This window comes from Rhipicephalus microplus, chromosome 7 (genome assembly GCF_043290135.1).
Source record: "Rhipicephalus microplus isolate Deutch F79 chromosome 7, USDA_Rmic, whole genome shotgun sequence".
Lineage (NCBI taxonomy): Eukaryota > Metazoa > Arthropoda > Arachnida > Ixodida > Ixodidae > Rhipicephalus > Rhipicephalus microplus.
In genome coordinates, this window is record NC_134706.1 from 117,437,769 (window position 1) to 117,458,085 (window position 20,317).

Consider the following 20,317-nt stretch of genomic DNA (forward strand, 5'->3'; position numbering starts at 1 on the left):
CTAATAAGAAGATGGAAGCGGCAGAAACACAACCGCAAACTGAGACTTAGGATCGCCGCAGTCACCAGGGAAGCCGAAGAGTGTGTGACGGAGCTGTCAAGGCGCAACTGGGACCAAAAATGCAACGAGCTACAAGGTACACTAGGTTGGAAAAGGACATGGGCCTTGCTGAGGGCTCTCATAGACCCAACCATGACCAAGACTGAAACCTGTAAGACGACTCAAAATATTGCACACCAATTCAAAGGCACAGACCGGGAACTGCTAGAATACATAAAGCTGCGCTATATTCGCGATACAACGAATACTGACTGCAAGCTGGCATACACTGGTGCAGCTAATCCCGCTCTGGACGAACCCATTACCACTGAAGAAGTTCGACATGCTATGCTGTCGGCAACAAAGAACACTACGCCAGGAAAGGATGGCATCAGCAACGCTATGATACGAAACCTCGATGACAAATCTATCACAAGGTTTACAGAATTCATCAACAAACACTGGGAGAAGGGTACCGTTCCAAACGACTGGAAACATGCGGAAATAATAATGATTCCAAAGTCTGAAAAGGCTCCAAGTTTGGAAAATTTAAGGCCCATTTCTTTGACTTCGTGTTTGGGAAAAGTATACGAGAGAATCGTGCTTCATAGGCTGGAGACCTTCCTGGAAGACAACGAACTCATGCCGCACACCATGTTTGGCTTCCGAAAATGCCTCTCAACACAGGACGTCCTCCTACAAATCAAGGAGGAGGTGCTTACCCATGTGCCAAAATATGGCGAAAACGTACTACTTGCACTGGATCTTAAGGCTGCTTTCGACAATGTCAGTCATAAGGCTGTGCTAGAGGGGCTTAGCAAATTAGGCTGTGGAAAGCGAATACACAACTACATCAAAGCTTTTCTCAGCAACAGAACCGCCACAATCGGTATAGGAGGCATCCGCACTGATACGTTTGATACGCCCACAAAAGGAACACCCCAAGGTTCTGTGATATCGCCGATGCTGTTCAACATCGTTATGATTGGCTTAGCTTGCAACCTCGAAAAGATTGAAGGACTCAGACATGCCATCTACGCAGATGATGTTACAATCTGGGTGACAAGAGGATCTCTAGGCCAAAAACAAAATCTTCTGCAACGCGCAGCTGATACAGTTCACGACTACGTGTGTCAATGTGGCCTCGTCTGCTCTCCGGAGAAATCAGAAGTTCTGAGAGTCTACAGACGAGGATACGATCTGCAAAACTCCATAGACGTCTATATAGGGGGGAAGAAGATTCCAGAAGTGTCCCAAATCAAGATTCTCGGCATGTGGATACAAAGCAACTGTCGTATAGACCACACCATCAGACAGCTGTCAAACACTATCGCGCAAATCACGAGGATGATCACCAGAATCTCTAACAAAAGACGGGGTCTGAAGGAAGAGGACATTTCTAGGCTTATACAGGCCCTCGTGGTCAGTAGGATTGTTTACAGTGTCCCCTATCAAACACCACTCCCACAGGAAAAAGAACAATTAGAGGCAATCCCCAGAAAAGCCTACAAGTGCGCCCTTGGTCTACCTGCCAGCACCTCGACAGAGAAATTCCTTAAACCCGGGATAAACAACACAGTGCAAGAACACATCGAGGCGCATCTTGTTGCGCAGAAAATGAGATTATTGTTGACTGCTGCGGGCAGGCATACGCTGCAGACATTGGGCATGAGGGATGCTTGCGGAGAAATCAATAACACGGCGAGCATACCAAAGGACATTCGCCAGAACATTGAAGTCAGCCCAATACCTCGAAACATGCATCCAGAAATCCATAAGGCTCGAAGAAAAGCCATATCAGAAGCACAAGAAAAAAATTTCAAGGCGAGAACCGACGTATTGTACGTTGACGTGACCACATACAGAGAGCACTCCGGGACAGTTGTAAGCGTTGCTGATCACCAACTTAGGGAAGTCAACAGCGCTTCGATCAAAAGCAACAACATTCTCGAGGCTGAGGAAGTAGCGATCGCGCTCGCCATCACACACCAGAGCGAAGAGTCTACTACAGAAATAGTTACCGACTCGCAAGAAGCGTGTCGGCGGTACAGCATTGAACGCATATCCAGTGCTGCCATCCGCATACTCAAGGGAAGAAAAAACAACTTCTCGAGCTGCTCCATTACGTGGACACCAGGCCATGAAACTGTGACAGGGAACCAGCGTGCCGACGCCATTGCCCGAGAATACGCCGACCGGGGGGCGCACAACGATGGGGAGCCAGCCACAGTTACAAGACGCTATGGAGCAATTTTAGAACACCAGAGAGCCCTGAGGAGGATTTACCCCCCTCCCCACAAAGACCTCAACAGAGAGCAGTCGGTTGCCTGGAGACAGCTGCAGACTAATACGTACCCCAATCTCAGTCTTCTGTGTAAAATCTATCCGGGAATATACACCAACAAATGCCCGCTATGCAGAGAACACCCCACACTTTACCACGTAACATGGGCCTGCCAACACACACAGGTAGTGCCGAAAAACTGTACACCAACACCGGAGCAGTGGGAGGCTGCGCTGTCCTACTCTAAGCCTGAAGAACAGCTCAAGCTGATCGACAGAGCTTGCAAGATGGCAAAAGCCAGAGGGGCCCTGGACTGAGGGCTCCACCTTCACCGGAAGAAAGCAATTTGTAATAAAGTTTTGCATTCATTCGCGGCTCCGACAATGCGGAAAGCGCGCGGTTGCTTACCGCGTGATCACGCCGACGTACGCGACGCCGTCGCGGCATGCTTCCTGCTGGTGTGCACAAACCTTTTGCGGCGGTCGCTGGCGTTGGGAAGATTAGTGAAGCCGATCGCGTTCGCTTATGGCGAGGCCAACACCAACGTGGTGCGAGCTAGGGAAGCCGACCGCAAGCATCGGCAGTCGAATACCAGCGACACCAACGAGCTGTGAGTAAAAAAAAGGCAGCATATCCACGGAGTGAATGATGGAGACTGGGGCGAAGAATTCGTCCTTCCATTCGTTCTTGCTTCCGTCCGTCTATTCGTCTGTCAGTGTGACCGTCCATGCGTCCATCAGCCCGTCCGTGCGTGCGTCTGTTCGTGCGTCCATCCTTGCGTTCGTCCATGCACCCGCCCCTGCGTCCGTTCATGCGTCCATCCATGCATCTGTATGTGTGTCCGTTCGTCCATCTATTCAACACTCCAGGTACCACCATGTCGCATCTTTTCATCATATATTCCCCATATAGAAGCACCGCCATTCAGCGGACATTCCAAGGACTAAACGAGAGGTGGCACGCACACACTTTCTTACGGCTTGCGCTTCGGGTCTACTTCCCACCTTTAACCACCTCGAGTTCATGGTATAAAGTAGTTCACTGTATTCCTGGCACTGCGGCCAAACGCTCGCTAAACCTTTCGAAAACCAAGGAGGTTACGCCCAGCGAGTATGACGTAGCAAACTTTTTCAGTCAGATAGTGCTCAATGTAGATGCCAATGGCTGCTAATGGGAAATGAGAAGCGGAGAATTCGGCTTTTACTTTCTTACGGCTTGCGCTTCGTATCTACTTCCTTTTTTTAACCACCTCGAGTTCATTCATGGTATATACAAGTTCATTGTATTCATGGCACTGTGGCTCAACGCTCGCTAAACCTTTCTAATGCTAAGGAGGTTACACCCAGCGAGTATAACGTAGGAACCCTTTCTTGTCAGATAGTGCTCAATGTACATGCCAATGGCTGCTAATGGTCATCGCAGCCTGCGCGTTAACTAAAAGCCGAATGCTTCTGTCTCTCATTCCCCATTAGCAGCCATTGACATGTACATTGAGCGCTATTTTTTTTGTTCAATAACGCACAGAAGAAGTCTCTCACCGGCGCCACCTTGGAGGTCAAAAAGTTATACTTGTTACATACTATGGGGGACGAACGGGTGCCGCTATAAGGAGTTTCGCCCATAAAACACCGATTGATTGATTGATTGATTTGTGGGGTTTAACGTCCCAAAACCACCATATGATTTTGAGAGACGCCGTAGTGGGTGACTCCGGAAATATCAACCACCTGGGGTTCTTTAACGTGCACCCAAATCTGAGCACACGGGCCTCCTAAAACACCGATGGCGTCCTCCGAGAAGACAGACGTTGCGCGGGTAACACCGACGACACGCGATCCAAGGAATCCCAGTGCAAGCATCTTCAGCGCTTCCTGCCTCCCGTGTCTTTGCGTTCGACCAAACCTTTACTCGAGAAAACGCCGCATTGAGTTTCACTTCAAACCATTTTCCAGCACCCGCGTTAACGCCCGTATTAAGCCGGTCAACGCCGTGCGCACCACTGTTGCTTTGCATCCAATGAGGCCTACCTTCAGGGAGATGCTCCGTAGTTTATAGATTAAAACGCCACGAAGAAAATAATCCAGAAAAAGAGTCCGGCGCGTGAATTCGAACCTCCAACCTCAGTGTTGTGAGTGGGAGGCGTAAGCCACTGAGCCACGAAGGAGCACCTCCTTCAATGTTCAAACGACAAGCTATTGTAGTCATTCCTCCTCTCGTGCTTCCTATTGCTTCTTCTTATTGATCTAGTGGTCCACCAGTGCTCGCGATAGAATCAACGCGCTTTAACTGATAGGAACGTGAAAGTGCGTCAGCCTGGTTCGATAGCCGTTTCGCAGCCAAAATGACTGCGTCTTGGCAAAATGCAGTAATAAAAAAATTGGCAGTTCCCACGTACAGTAGGAAAGATAAGATGCGAAGCACGGATGGGAATCGTTGATATGTCACTTTGAAATCAGTACAACTTTAAGAGGTGGAGGTATATGATGCCGTACATGACTTCCGTGTCGTGATTATCATGTTTGGATGTGTCGTTTACCTTCGTCATCTGTTCACGTCACTTGAAACCAAACTTAGTATATGTGAAGCTAGTAAAACGACCGCGAGCACGCTATGAGCTTGGTACGTTGTCGCAATCTTACATGACACGCGTGTCAGAATTATCATGTTTGCACCAGTCATATATATTCGTCATCCATTGACGTCACGTACGTAACACCGAATTTGGTATATGTGGAGCTGGCAAAACGGCCGCGAGCGCATCGTGACGGGCCCAATATACTCTAATGTAGCGGTGACGTGCACGCACGCTGGGCATAGCGACACTACGTTAGCAAAACGTGAGCACTCTATAGTCTGATGCCAGGCGCGGCCAGCATCCGTCGACGCAGCCCGACGGCAACCGGCGCAAAATGCGACATGCTGCATTTCGCGCCGATCCGTCCAGACAACACTGCATCGCCCTCTATTCGTGACGGAGGAATTCCAGACGTGGTGAAACGCGCATGCGTCAAGCAACGCATTGCGGCGCGTGCCTGCGAGTAAATGGCAGGACCGGTGCCTAGCGTGGCAACGCCGGCATGACCCGACGAAATGAACGCCGGTGAGCACACGCACCACGTCACGTCAAAATGTATTGGTGCTTTGACTGTGGCATGTAGTCATGTTCTCAAATGACACGCATTCATGATTATCACGTGTTCACCAGTCACATACCTTCGTCGTCTATTGACGTCACATAACACGAAGTTTGGCATATGTAAAGCTAGCAAAACGGCCGCGAGCGCATCATGAGCGTGGCATGTAGTCATGTTGTTACATGACACGCATGTCGGCATTATCATGTTTGTATGTGTTATTTACCTACGTCGTCCGTTCGCGTCACGTAATACCGAGTTTGGTACATGTGAAGCTATTGAAACGGCCGCGAGCGCATCGTGAGCGTAGCATGTAGTCGTGTAGTTACATGACACGCATCTTATGCTTATCATGTTTGCACCAGTATCATACTTTCGTCATCCATTCACGTCGCATAATACCATATTTGGTATAAGTGAAGCTAGCGAAATGGCCGCCAGCACATCATGAGCGTAGCATGTAGTGATGTTGTTACATGACACGCATCTCATGATTATCATGTTTGCACCAGTCACATACCTTCGTCATCCATTCACGTACCGTAATACCAAATTTGGTATATTGTACGCTAGCGAAACGGCCACGAGCGCATTATGGGCGTGGCATGTAGTCATGTTATTACATGACAAACATGTTATTACTTTCATGTTAGGGTCTATCGCTTGTGTTCGCCATGCAATCATGTCATACCATACCAGTTTTCCTACATGTCATGTGAAAGAAACCACCACAAGAGCTGCAGCGCCATGACTTGTAAACAATGATATTCATGACATACATATCAAGATTTTCATGTTATGACTTCTCAGTTATATTCTTCATACCGTCATGTTATGCCATACCAAGTTTGGTATTGATACCATTATAGAAACGGCCGGGAGAGCTAAAAGTCATAGGCAGCTAGATAGATAGATTGATACGCGCAAAGTCGCCGAAGTTCGCTAAGAAATGCTTCGCATTTAAAATGCTTAATCTACCCAAATATCTCGGGATTGAATCAAGGAGCTGCATTTTCGATAGGGATTAAAATACACTGGACTAGTGTACTTAGATTCAGGTGCATGGCAAAGAAGAAAATTACCGGAGCCGTCCACTTGAGCGTCTCCACTTAAGCGTTTCGGCATGTTGAGCCTCAATTGTCATTTTTAACAGCGCGAGATCTATGCGGTTTCCTACGCTATTTTGGAACGATGCATCTGGGTAGGGTTGAGCCTGCATCATTAAAGACACCTTTTACTCTTGACATAGAAAGTGGCTGCAGCTTTGCTTGTGCAGTGTTAAAGCACACCGTTATGCTGGTACGTACACGCGATGCACCTGTCAGGAAAATGTAATGCTGCCACCACAATTAAGGATGCAGGCATTGAGCCGAAAGAACTGTTAAAATCATAAAAGGTTCACTGATAAAAACGACCATAAATAATTCGTGACAGTCTCAGTGGTGCAGCACTAGAAGACGTTGAAGAGTCTGAACAACGCAATGTTTTAGGTCTTCGGCGAAACGTGTGACACAATTGTAAAAAAGGTCTGGCGCTGCCCTTTTCCACATTTGTGTTTCAGAGAATACACTATAATATTTCTTCTTTCCACATCGATCATTGTGTGACTGGTGTCGTCTGTTGATTTACGGGTACGTTCATGACGCATATCGCACATTCATTTTATCATGTACGCGTTTCTTTAGTCTTATAACTATGAATCTTTATCTGTGTCACAGCTGCTTCTAATGTAACTTACGCAAAAAAACATGGCATCCAGTTTTCCGCAACTTCCTCATTGCGGAGCCTTCGCAATGTTGCATTAAACTTGGCACGTGGTTAACGCGTGAATCTACGCAATTCTCACGAAGAGTAACGGCAACGCCTGGTATTATATAATGAGAGGAAGGTTGCCTCAGGAGCTCACTCTGAATTCTTTCACGTCTAGAGAACATTGAAAGCTGCCTTAAGGTCAGCCGCTGAGTGAAAGAAGCTAGAGGCTGCGCAAGTTAGGCACATCAGTGGTAAGTATGCCACCTCTTTGTTTCTGAGAAACTGTTTCTCCGTCATCACTGTGTATTTTTCCTTAAAAAATGACTGCTACATAAATATTCATAATAAACAGACACCATCATTCGTTTTTTTTTGCATTTTCGCTAAAGAAAGGCTTCTTGATAATCTAGTATTTCCTTTGGAAGGCCAAAGGACGTACTAGCTTGACACCACAGAAACAATGAAGTTTTTTTCTAATTGAAAAAAAAAAAGATATGAAATCAACTGGACAAATAGAAAAGTGTGGTCTGAAACTGAAGGCAAAGTTTTCAATTATCAACAAGTATCGCGAGTGCGAAAGACCCACTTCAAGCCGAGTAAATCTAAGATATGCACCCTTTAGTGCCATCGCTGTGTTTAGACAAGTTCTGCAGAAACGCGTCACCACTATCGGCGGTGTACGTGCTGAGGGAGTACAGTGGTTGCGGTGTTCGGCTGCTCACCCGAAAGTCACGCTGTTAATCTCTACCGAGGCGGTCGCATTTCGACAGAGGCGAAATGAAATGCTTAGCCCTTGTACAATTATACTTTGGGGCCCGTTCGGGAAGCCCAGTTGGTTGAAATTTCAGAGGGCCTCTTCTACAGCTGGCTTTATACAACGGGATTTGGGTACGCACAGTACCGTACATTAGGCTAATAATAATAATAATAATAATAATAATAATAATAATAATAATAATAATAATAATAATAATAATAATAATAATAATAATAATAATAATAATAATAATAATAATAATAATAATAATAATAATAATAATAATAATAATAATAATATTATTATTATTATTATTATTATTATTATTATTATTATTATTATTATTATTATTATTATTATTATGCTAACAGAGAAATGTATTGGTGAGGTAGACGCACTTATATAATCGAATGGATGATAACAGACAAAATATCACAACTTATACTAACGCACCATATAAGTAGCAGCCTGTTCAAACTACCTTGCGGCTGTATTTTGTCACCAATGAAAGCCTTCGATTTCGACTCCTTAAATTGCTTACGAATTCAATAATGATGACCAATATTTACTGACTCACATTCACACATTCATGAAAGCAATCCTAACTAATGAGCTTTGAGTGTGCGTGGTTGTCAGAGATACTTCCTTGAAAATTATGACCTGACCATTTTTCTCTTTCTTTCAGAATACCGCAAATGATGTTTGGTTTCCTGAGGATGCAGCTGATCATCGTGGGCGTCATCGCGTTTGGTAAAATTACGCTCTGCCTTATCGCAACTAGGTTAAATATCCCATTCAAATTGTTACATAAAGATGACACTGATGTAGTGACCGCGCCTACGCTGCGTTGGCAGTCATGTGAGCTTTTGCTGTCGATACAATAATCTAGTCGAAACACACTCACATAAACACGAAGACGACTCAAATCATGCACTGAAAAGGCCAAGTTTCTTCGTGGTCGAGAATACAGTTCGCCTTGAAGTTACCGACAGACTGTTGTTGAAATACAATGTAACGAAGATTTTTACCGTCCTTAGTGTATTGAATGTGAATGAATGTTCACATACGTTGCATATACGCCTCTGCTGTATTGCCTACTAATGGCGATGCTGGTACCATATAAATAAGTAACTAAAACCTTAATAAGTAAATAAACAAATGAACGCTTTCCGAGGACCCACATTTTTACGGAGCCATGAAACATGCATACTGCAAAGTTCGATGCGTGCAGTGGTTTATTCACAAAGTAATCGATATTTGAAATCAATGCTTTGCTGCTGATACAAACTGCAGCTCTGGAAACCCTATAGACCATAGACACGGATGTGTGAGAGTCCTTACGGTAGAACGCAGCCCAGACGAGAGAAAGCATGCATGAACGATGGGCAGATTTCTGAAAACTGAATGTAACTTTCGCCAAACATGATTTTCTCTGCCTCAAGTAGTTTTGATAACTGAAGCTATTTAGATGTTAACTCTTTTCAGTGACGTAGAGAAGCTTCTGAATTTCAATCACCTTGCTAATCTAAAGTTACTGCATTCGACACAGTGTCTATGATGTATTTTGGATGCCGGAGAGCTCACGTGAATTGAAATGCAGTAAGAATATCCTTCGGGACTTGACTATGTCGACCATGGCCACCACTAGCTGAGACGTATACATGCACACCCCCTAGTACAAGTTGCCGCCCAACTAACGCCATGGCTTGCCTCCCCCACCATTATTCCGCCGATAGGAGAGTCAAGCATTCAAGATCACGCCTTTGCACACCACGACGCATGGCGTCCACATTATCATGATGTTGAGTACGGCTCTATAGGACTGAGTCAAACGAAAGCAGCACTAGTTTTGTACTCAAAACACACAAAAATCTTGCTCTGGATTTTAAGGTATGCAAAAAAGAAAGAGAAAAAACGTAACCACTTAAGCCCTTCGCACAAATGGTTAACCATCGAAAGCTAAAGCGTTCGGTCCCGGTGTAGAGCAGTGAGTTTATCCCGACGCTGCACTGAAGCCTTTCACAAATCTTGGTTACATGTTCGTGCTTCTTGTTGAGGTTAGACAAACGTTTGACTTGGGTTTAGCACAGTGTTTTTATCTCATGCCACTCATTGTCGCATGATAAAGGTCATGTAAGAGTGTAACGAGTGGTTATATGTGTTTCGCAGTGCGTAAATCACATGTAGTGGTTGTTCTGAAACAATAGGTGGTCACAGGCATCACCGCCAAAGCCAAAGGGCCACTGGAGGAGCTCCCGCCTGAAGCGGGTGTTCGCTATGGAGAACAGGCTGTTGCAATCATCACATTGACGCCGCAACGCCGTGTTTTTCGCAAAAGTTTGACATCGTGAGCTAACTCACAACGCATCCGATGACGCGCGTGCTCGGCCACTACGCTGCCAATGACGTAATTGATAACACACTCAATGGAGAGCACATATGATACTTTGGACGGATGGTTTTTCGTTGCTCTTAGCCAAATACAGCTTTCGGTGTAAAAACGCGCTGCACGCATTTTCTATTCTTGATTTCAACTATAATATCTTTAACCCCAGTTTGTTCCCTAATCCACTCTGCTCTCTTCTTGTCTCTTAAGGTTACACCTACCATTTTTCTTCACATTTCTCGCTGCGTCGTCCTCAATTTAAGCTGAACCCTCTTTGTAAGTCTCCAGGTTTCTGCTCCGTAGCTAAGTACCGGCAAGATACTGCTGTTATATACCTTCCTCTTGAAGGATAGTGGCAATCCACCTGTCATAATTTGAGATTGCTTGCCAAATGTGCTCCACCCCATTCTTATTCTTCTAGTTACTTCAATCTCGTGGTTCGGCTTCGCGCTTATTTGGTATATGCAGAGTTAGAAAAATGGCTGCGACCACATCATGAAGGGCCGTTATACTCCCATGCAGCGTCGACGCGCGCACACGCTGGGCACAACGACGCTACGTTAGCAAAACGCGAGCACTGTATAGTTTGACTCCAAATGCGACCGGCGCGACCAGCGTCTGTCGGCGCTGCCCGACAGCAACCGGCGCGAAATGCGAAATGCTACGTTTCGCGCCGATGCGCTACCCAAAATAACACTGCGTTTCAATAGCGTAGCATATATTCATATTGTTACATGACACGCACCTCATGTTTATCATGCATGCACAAGTATCATACCTCCGTCCTCCATTCACGTCCCGTAATACCAAATTTAGTATAAGTGAAGCTGGCGAAACGGCTGCCGGCGCATCAGGAGCGTGTCATGTAGTCATGTTGTTACATGACACGCAACGCATGATGATCAGCCCCGCCGCTGTGGTCTAGTGGCTAAGGTACTCGGCTGGTGACCCGCACGTCGTGGGATCATATCCCGGCTGCGGCGGCTGCATTTCCGATGGAGGAGGAAATGTGGTAGGCCCGTGTGCTCAGCTGTGGGTGCACGTTAAAGAACCCCAAATGGTCGAAATTTCCGGAGCCCACCACTACGGCGTCCCTCATAATCATATGGTGGTTTTGGGACGTTAAACCTCACAAATAAATCAACTCAATCAACTCATGGTGATCATGTTTGGACCAGTCACATACCTTCGTCATACATTTACGTACTGTAGTACCAAATTCGGTAATATGTCACGCTAGCGAAACGGTCGCGAGCTCATCATGAGCGTGGCATGTAGTCATGTTGTTACATGACACGCATGTCATGATTTTCGTGTGAGCGTCTGTCACTTGTGTTCGCCATGAAATCATGTCACACAATACCAGTTTTGCAACATGCCTTGTGAACGAAACCACCGCCAGAGCTGCCAGACAGTGACATGTAAATCATGACATTCATGGCATAAATGTAGTGATTTTCATGTCGTGACTAGTCAAATATGTTCTTCATACAGTCTTGTTGTGCCATACCAATTTTGGTATTGATACCATTATCGAAATGGCTAGGAGAGCCAAAAGTCATAGTTGGATAGATAGATAGATAGATAGATAGATAGATAAATGGATAGATAGATAGATACGTTTAATGTCGCCGAAGTTCGTTGAGAAATCATCATCATCATCAGCCTGACTACGTCCACTGCAGGACAGAGGCCTCTCCCATATTCCGCCAGTTAACCCGGTCCTGTGCTCTCTGCTGCCAATTTATACCCGCAAACTTCTTAATCTCATCTGCCCACCTAACCTTCTGTCTCCCCCTAACCCGCTTGCCTTCTCTAGGAATCCAGTCAGTTACCCTTAACGACCAGCGGTTATCCTGTCTACGCGCTACATGCCCGGCCCATGTCCATTTCTTCTTCTTGATTTTAGCAATGATATCCTTAACCCCTGTTTGTTTCCTGATCTACTCTGCTCTCTTCTTGTCTCTTAAGGTTACACCTACCATTTTTCTTTCCATTGCTCGCTGCGTCGTCCTCAATTTAAGCTGAGCCTTCTTTGTAAGTCTCCAGGTTTCTGCTCCGTAGCTAAGTACCGGCAAGATACAGCTGTTATATACCTTCCTCTTGAGCGATAGTGGCAATATACTTGTCATTATTTGAGTGTGCTTGCAATTGTGCTCCACCCCATTCTTATTCTTCTAGTCACTTCAATCTCGTGGTTCGGCTCCGCAGTTATTACATGCCCTGAGTAGACATTGTCTTTTACAACTTGAATTGCACTATTACCTATGTCGAAGCGCTGCTCTTTTCCGAGGTTGTTGTACATTACTTTCGTTTTCTGCAGATTCATTCTAAGACATACTTTTCTGCTCTCCTTGTCTAACTCCGTAATCATGAGTTGCAATTCGTCCCCTGAGTTACTCAGCATTCAATGTCATCGGCGAAGCGCAGGTTACTAAGGTATTCTCCATTAACTCTTATCCCTAACTGTTCCCATTCTAGGCTTCTGAAAACCTCTTGTAAGCACGCGGTAAATAGCATTGGGGAGATGGTGTCCCCCTGTCTTACACCCTTCTTGATTGGTATTCAGTTGCTTTCTTTATGAAGCACTATGGTAGCAGTTGATCGCCTGTAGATTTCTTCCAGGATGTTTATATATACTTTATCGACGCCCTGATTCCGCAGTGTCTGCATGACGGCTGATATTTCTACTGAATCAAACGCCTTCTCGTAATCTATGAAGGCTATGTATAGTGGTTGGTTATACTCTGAGCATTTCTCTATTACCTGATTGATCGTATGAATGTGGTCGATTGTTGAGTAGCCTGTTCGAAATCCTGCTTGTTCCTTTCGTTGAGAAATTCAAACTCTCTTACGGCTTCTCTCATAATCTTATGGTGGTTTCAGCATGCTAAACCTGACATATAAATCAATCATGGCTATGCTGTAATTTTTTTTTCGCTGTCTTCACAAGCAGAGCATGGTTGCGTTGTAGAACACCCGTTCGCTACGCAATCGATCCGGGTACGGTATCCACTTGAACCCAAAATTTCTGTTTAATTCGAAGCGTTGAGAAATGCTTCGAATTAGAGAAGTGCTTCTGTTGAGAAGTGCTTCTGTCTACCCGTCCGTTCGTTTTTGAGTCTGTCCGTTCGTCAATTTGTCTCTCCGTCAATGCTTCTGTCCATCCGTCCATTAGTGCATTCGTCTGTCTGTCCGTCCATGTATTCGCCTGTGCCTCTGTATGTATGTATGTGTGTATGTATGTATGTATGTATGTATTGATTGATTTGTGGGGTTTAACGTGCCAAAACCACCCTATGAATATGAGAGATGCCGTAGTGGAGGGCTCCGGAAATTTTGACTTCCTGGGGTTATTTAACGTGCACCCAAATCTGAGTACACGGGCCTACAACATTTCCGCCTCCATCGGAAATGCCGCCACCACAGCCGAGATTTGATCCCGCGACCTGCGGGTCAGCAGCCGAGTACCTTAACCACTAGACCCCCGTGGCGGGGCGTGTATGTATGTATGTATGTATGTATGTATGTATGTATGTATGTATGTATGTATGTATGTATGTATGTATGTATGTATGTATGTATGTATGTATGTATGTATGTATGTATGTATGTATGTATGTATGTATGTATGTATGTATGTATGTATGTATGTATGTGTGTGTGTGTGTATGTATGTATGTATGTATGTATGTATGTATGTATGTATGTATGTATGTATGTATGTATGTATGTATGTATGTATGTATGTATGTATGTATGTATGTATGTATGTATGTATGTATGTATGTATGTATGTATGTATGTATGTATGTATGTATGTCACCTGCTGAGTGAGTCATACAACTAGGTGGTTGCGAACCGGTCAAAAAGAGACATGCATGAACAGAACCACGGGTCAGGAACTGCCTATGCTTGGAAATGCAGCGAAAATATATTTCACCTTTTTTTTTACAAACGCATGCGTCCTGTATACATGCTTCGCAACACAACATGAAATATTGCGATAATATTGCGTAGTACAAGCGTACCTTGCCATCGGGCATTACAACATGGGATAATCATAATGAATTCATAGTTAAATGTGCAGCCACCCCCTACATACACGAAGTGTTTGAATTATGCACTAGGAACGAAATATTACTATATAACGTTTGCCTTTAAAGGCGAGGCTTAATGGTTACCCACGTTATCTGAAGCTGATGAAAACATGATTGCAGATGTTTCCGCTTCTTTGCGCAGATTTTTTTTTTCACTGTTACTGCAGACATTCCGAAGGGAGTCTAAGATTGGGACTAGCCTTTGTCGCCACCGCATCATAGCGCCTCACATTGAAGAAACGACATTCTCCACAAATGCAAAAGTATACGGCACTATACATGCGATAAAATAATACGGGCTGACCACTCTATCTGCCGTTTGAGAGCGTCTAGCATGGCTGGCAGACTTACCTAACCTGGGAAAATATCGACAGCAGAGTTGTGCAAGGAATACACAAGACTTAAGCTCAGCATTTCATAAGAACTTTAGAATTTTTTTTAGAGCAGGCTTTCATTGAACAAAGAAACAGTTCTTTTCATTAGCCATGAAGTGTGTACTACGTGAATGTACACGAAATCAGTGCGCCTTCGGTAGTTTATTCAGGCTAACCGCAACGTTATCCATTTCCTCCTCTCCTCATTCAGCTACGTTGCCGAAGTCAGGTAACTTTATCTTTATTGCCAACGATATTGGCTCAATTAAATGTTCGTAAAAGCGCAGACAGCCTACATTTTTGTCTTGAGCACTTTTGGGAACTGCACGAAAAGATTTCAACAGTTCCCACTTCCTGTTTTCAATTTTGTCATCACTAACTTCCATTTTCCTCTTTCTGGCCGTTGTTCTAGCTAACAAGCATGTGTGGTTTTTCAATGTTTTTCATCACGTTGCACTGGAAATGCTTTCGCTCTTTTGGTGGCAACGTCTTTTCTCCAATTAACGGTTTTCCAACAATGTTTGGTGAGCCACAAGACACGTCCCAATTGCAAAATTGTAAAAATGTCGATTGATTCTTGCTGTCACATTCCTTCTCTAAGTATTGTTACCGCCCCATCACAGTGTAAATGATTCTCAGCGCAAACTGCGCCGGCAGTGTTTGATAATCTGCAGGGCTGTAGTAGGTCATTTTGTTGAGATTACACGCACGACGCTAACGTAACTGACTATTCTGCATCCCACGTGACACCTGAGAGCGCCGGGATATTCGACGGCACATGCATAAATGCCGACGCGCTTCACCGCTCATCAATCGACCGACGTTAGAGGCTCTGTTCCAAGCCATCATTGCCTCCGTGTTGCTGTAGTCTAACTTTCCGTTTACCGGCCATAGGTCCAGCCAAATAAACAGCTCCACCATCGATATACACCCTGCTGCTTTCGTTAACTTCACTTTCACGTAGCACTATTATGACTGTAGTAGAACAAATATATGATGTGCAAGTGCTGCCTTGAGTGAGCACTAGAGGCCACGATTGATGATCTGTGAGGTTTAGCATCCGAAAACCACCAGACAAATATGAGACATGATGATATTTGGGGTTTAACTTCAAAAACAACCTTATGATTATGAGAGACGCCGTAAGGAAGGGCTTCGGAAATTTCAACCACCTGGTGTTCTTCAGCGTGCACCCAAGTCTGAGCACATGGGCCTACAGCATTTTTGCGTCCATCGAAATGGAGCCACCACCGCCAGGATTTGATCCCGCTACCCGCGGGTCGGCAGTCGACTACCTTAGCCGCTCCACCATCGCGGCGGCGCTCGAAGCCACGATTAAATTTTAGGTAGAGGGCTATGAACCTCAGCAGGTGGTGCATCACCGTATCAGCGATGTATGCTCTGTGCCCAAATTTGGTGTCTCCCTTTTGAAAAGAAGTTTATATGTTGTCAGTGTCACCCCCACTGCTTCCTCTTTGAACATACCTCTTTCAAGCAACTGAATAACCTTCTCCTAAGCGACTGGCAGGGGCTTATCACTGCCATTCATTTAGTGCCACAAGAAGAATCTCACGATGATGATAGCATCTACCCCCCCCCCCCCAAAAAAAGAACAAGAACACCTATTACACCCTGTCGGTTAATGTAATTTGTTGTAATGCAAGAAATTTTGGCTACTGCGGTTTTGCATACGAAATATATATATTGTGACACATTGTTACGGAGACGATAAAGGAAACGAGAACAGCTGTAATCTAGAAATACTTCATGTATTGTGCTTCTATATACGCTAACTAATGAGGTGGTTGTGTGTCCTAGGTGGTCTAGTGGCTAAGGTACTCGGCTGCTGACCCGCAGGGCGCGGGTTCGAATCCCGGCTGCGGCGGCTGCATTTCCGATGGAGGCGGAAATGTTGTAGGCCCATGTGCTCAGGTTTGGGTGCACGTTAAAGAACCCCAGGTGGTCTAAATTTCCGGAGTCCTCCACTACGGCGTCTCTCATAATCATATAGTAGTTTCGGGACGTTAAACCCCACATATCAATCAATCAGATTGGCCAGAATAGTTGTTTTCTTTGAGGCTTCTTGGAGCTGACGCAGTTAAAACGTCACTTAACGTATCCACGATGACGTCGTGCAACACAAACATAAAATAGAATAGGCGTCTTTATTATTTAATATTTTAATAAAATAGAAGGCATCTTTAATTACACCGATTCATTTGATGAAGCACTATTGCGCCACTACAGAGTCCCTCTTCAACGTATAATGAATGCTCGTCCAGTACGCGAATGTTTCTCAGTGTTTGCAATATTTCTCAACTGCAATGTTTCCCTGTGCGAAACATTGCAGTTGCTGCAATGTTTCGCGCAGGTTAGAAATGATGGCGCTACAGCCACAGAATATATTGAGCACTGAACTAGGTGCCTGACATGGTACAAAGGCCAATATCATTTTGAAGGCAGTGGCATTTCGCGCTGTTTTGCAACACAAAGGTGCTACTGTTCTTTCACGAGCCCTTACCACATAATTGTTTTACAGCGAAAGCTGTTATAAGATGACAACTTGGTTTACGTGCATGCCGTAGCTGTCCGCCGCTGCCACCACCACTGGTGTGTGTAAACATTATCGCCTGAAATAGGACAACTCTGTAGACAGAAAACATTAAGTACATTATGGTATTCGTACACGGGTCTCCTGCATGCCAGCCCAGTACCTCTGTGCCACGCCTGTGTTTTGAAATTTGTTGCAAACTCGCCTTAGACATGGCTTGACGTCGGCAAAAGAATCGCGGTATTATTAGTAATAAAGCGTTTTAGAACAGCAAAAGAACACTGAGGTGTCACAGACTGTGCAGTGAGTGGGTTATCGAATGATCTAACCATTTACAAAAGCTCAACCTTGTTCCTCTAATAGGTGTGGGACCTACCTGCTGTGGGGGATTTTGGTAATAACTAAATTCTCTGCCATAATTCCTCCTTCTAGTCAAGCGCAGCCGACCCTTGAATGTGTGCAGCAGGTTTTTTCCGAAGGATGGAATAGTGAATGCATGCTAACTCTATGATTAATAGCGTAGTGGTTACCCTGCAGGTGTGCGTGCCCGAAAGAGAGCTTAAAAAGGCTCTGAAGCGCAGGCCTGGCGTTTTTTTTATTTAATCAGGTTATCCTCTTTCATTCACAGCTCGGCTGTTCAGGATGCGCTACACGTTTTAATTCATACCAAGCAGGGAGTCTGAATGATTGCGTTGTGACCCAGCAAGTGTATTCTTATTTTACAGCCCTGCTTCCATTTGGGCATACCGCACCATATGAAGAGCTCTACTCTACCGAAAAAACGAAAAATTTTTGCTGCGATTTAACCCAAGTCTCCGGCTTGATTTCTTATGTGCCTGGCCCAGAAACAGAAAGCAATAAATAATCTGCACAATCCATTGCTCAATCCTCAACTAGCGTAATATTCGCGCCACTGTTTCAGAAGAAATGGATGTCAATAAACAAACTGGTTGAAATACTGATGCCTATATATATTTTTTAAATGGAGAGTTTTTACTTGGAACGGCAAGTATCTCGCTGAAAGCAGCGTGTGATTTGAATATCACGTAAAAATTTAAACTGCAATGTAGTTTGTTGCCTTCGGACAAGGTAATGGTCAGCGGCCAACTTTATTACGCCCGTATGACAATCTTATTCGCGCAACAACTGTCTTATATAACAGCGACAAATTTATAAATGTTTTCCAACGTTGCCGTGCTTTTGAGAGTGGGAGGAAAGTGAAAGGTCGCAATTATGTTTCCAAGCATTGGGAGCAACCGTTCCTGGTGCATGGTTGGGAAGAAACGTTCAGATTTTCACTTAGCATTGGAAAAATGCGACTGTGATGGACGCCTATTGAGGGATGTCATTTCGTGACCACCTACGGTTCGTTAGTTAAGGTAAGCGGCATGAGGATTTGTGTATGTCAGCAACATCTAGAGGTGACCCCTGTGGCCTAATGGGGCACTGAAAATCTTTTTGAGTGTGGTCAAGAAACACTGCATATTTGAAGCTCCCGAGAGGACGAGTGGCAGCTATTAGAGCACCCGTTTTTATTAGCATCAGTTCTTTCACGTGGAAAGTCATTCATGGAGCCGTAAACGTTTCAGCCCGATCTGATCACGATCAGAAGGTGTGTCGTGTATTTGCTCATGCAGTAAAATATTTACACTCTCCTTTAATTTTATAAATAAACGAGTGGAACGCCCTTCCGCGCCCCATTGTGATTATTAAAAAATTAACTGGTTTCCAGTCAGCTCTACTATCGTACTAAAGAGAGCAGTCCTACCGTACTAGTTGAATTGTCGAAATTTATGTTTGCAATTATTCTATTTATATTTCTGGCGAGGTCGTGTATTCATTGATCGCCTCTTTTACACTACCAAACCTTGTATTACTGATCTGTGTTTGTCTTTTTAAATGCGAAGAATTTCTTGGTGAACTTCGGTGACTTTGAATCTATCTATCTATCTATCTATCTATCTATCTATCTATCTATCTATCTATCTATCTATCTATCTATCTATCTATCTATCTATCTATCTATCTATCTATCTATCTATCTATCTATCTATCTATCTATCTATCTATCTATCTATCTATCTATCTATCTATCTATCTATCTATCTATGTATCTATCTATCTATCTATCTATCTATCTATCTATCTATCTATCTATCTATCTATCTATCTATCTATCTATCTATCTATCTGTCTGTCTGTCTGTCTGTCTGTCTGTCTATCTATCTATCTATCTATCTATCTATCTATCTATCTATCTATCTATCTATCTATCTATCTATCTATCTATCTATCTATCTATCTATCTATCTATCTATCTATCTATCTATCTATCTATCTATCTATCTAACCGCCTACGACTTTTAGCTCTCCTGGCCGTTTCGATAATGGTATCAATAGCAAACTTGGCATGGCATAACATGACTCTATGAAGAACATATTTGACTAGTCATAATATGAAGATTGTGACATGAATGTCATGATATACATTTCATGGTCCTGCAGCGCTCATAGTGGTTTCGTTCACATGGCATGTTGTAAAACTGGTATGGTGCAGCATGATTGCATGTCGAACACAAGCGACAGACCCGAACATGAAAATCATGACATGCGTGTCATCTAACAACATGACTACATGCCCACTCATGATTCGCTCGCGGCCATTTCGATAATGTCACATATGCCAAATTTGGTATTACAATAAGTGAATGGATTACGAAAGTATGTGACTTGTGCAAACATGAGACTCATGAGATGCGTGTCATGTTACAACATGACTACATGCCACGCTCATGATGCACTGGTGGCCATTTCGCGAACTTCATCATACCGAATTCGGCATTCCGGGACGTGAATGGATGACGAAGCTATCATACAGGTGTAAACATGATCAACATGAGATGCATGCCTTGTAACAACAACACTATCTGCTACGCTCAT

At 44.3% G+C, this 20,317-nt stretch overlaps 1 long non-coding RNA gene across 1 annotated transcript; it reads left to right on the forward strand.

Annotated features, from left to right (window-relative positions):
- Window positions 1-7,371: 7,371 nt before the first annotated feature.
- On the forward strand, window positions 7,372-18,339 carry LOC119180073 (uncharacterized). The gene is made up of 3 exons (XR_005110961.2): window positions 7,372-7,460; window positions 8,652-8,716; window positions 18,103-18,339. It is a non-coding gene; the product is annotated as an uncharacterized LOC119180073 (long non-coding RNA).
- The last annotated feature ends 1,978 nt before the right edge of the window (window positions 18,340-20,317 follow it).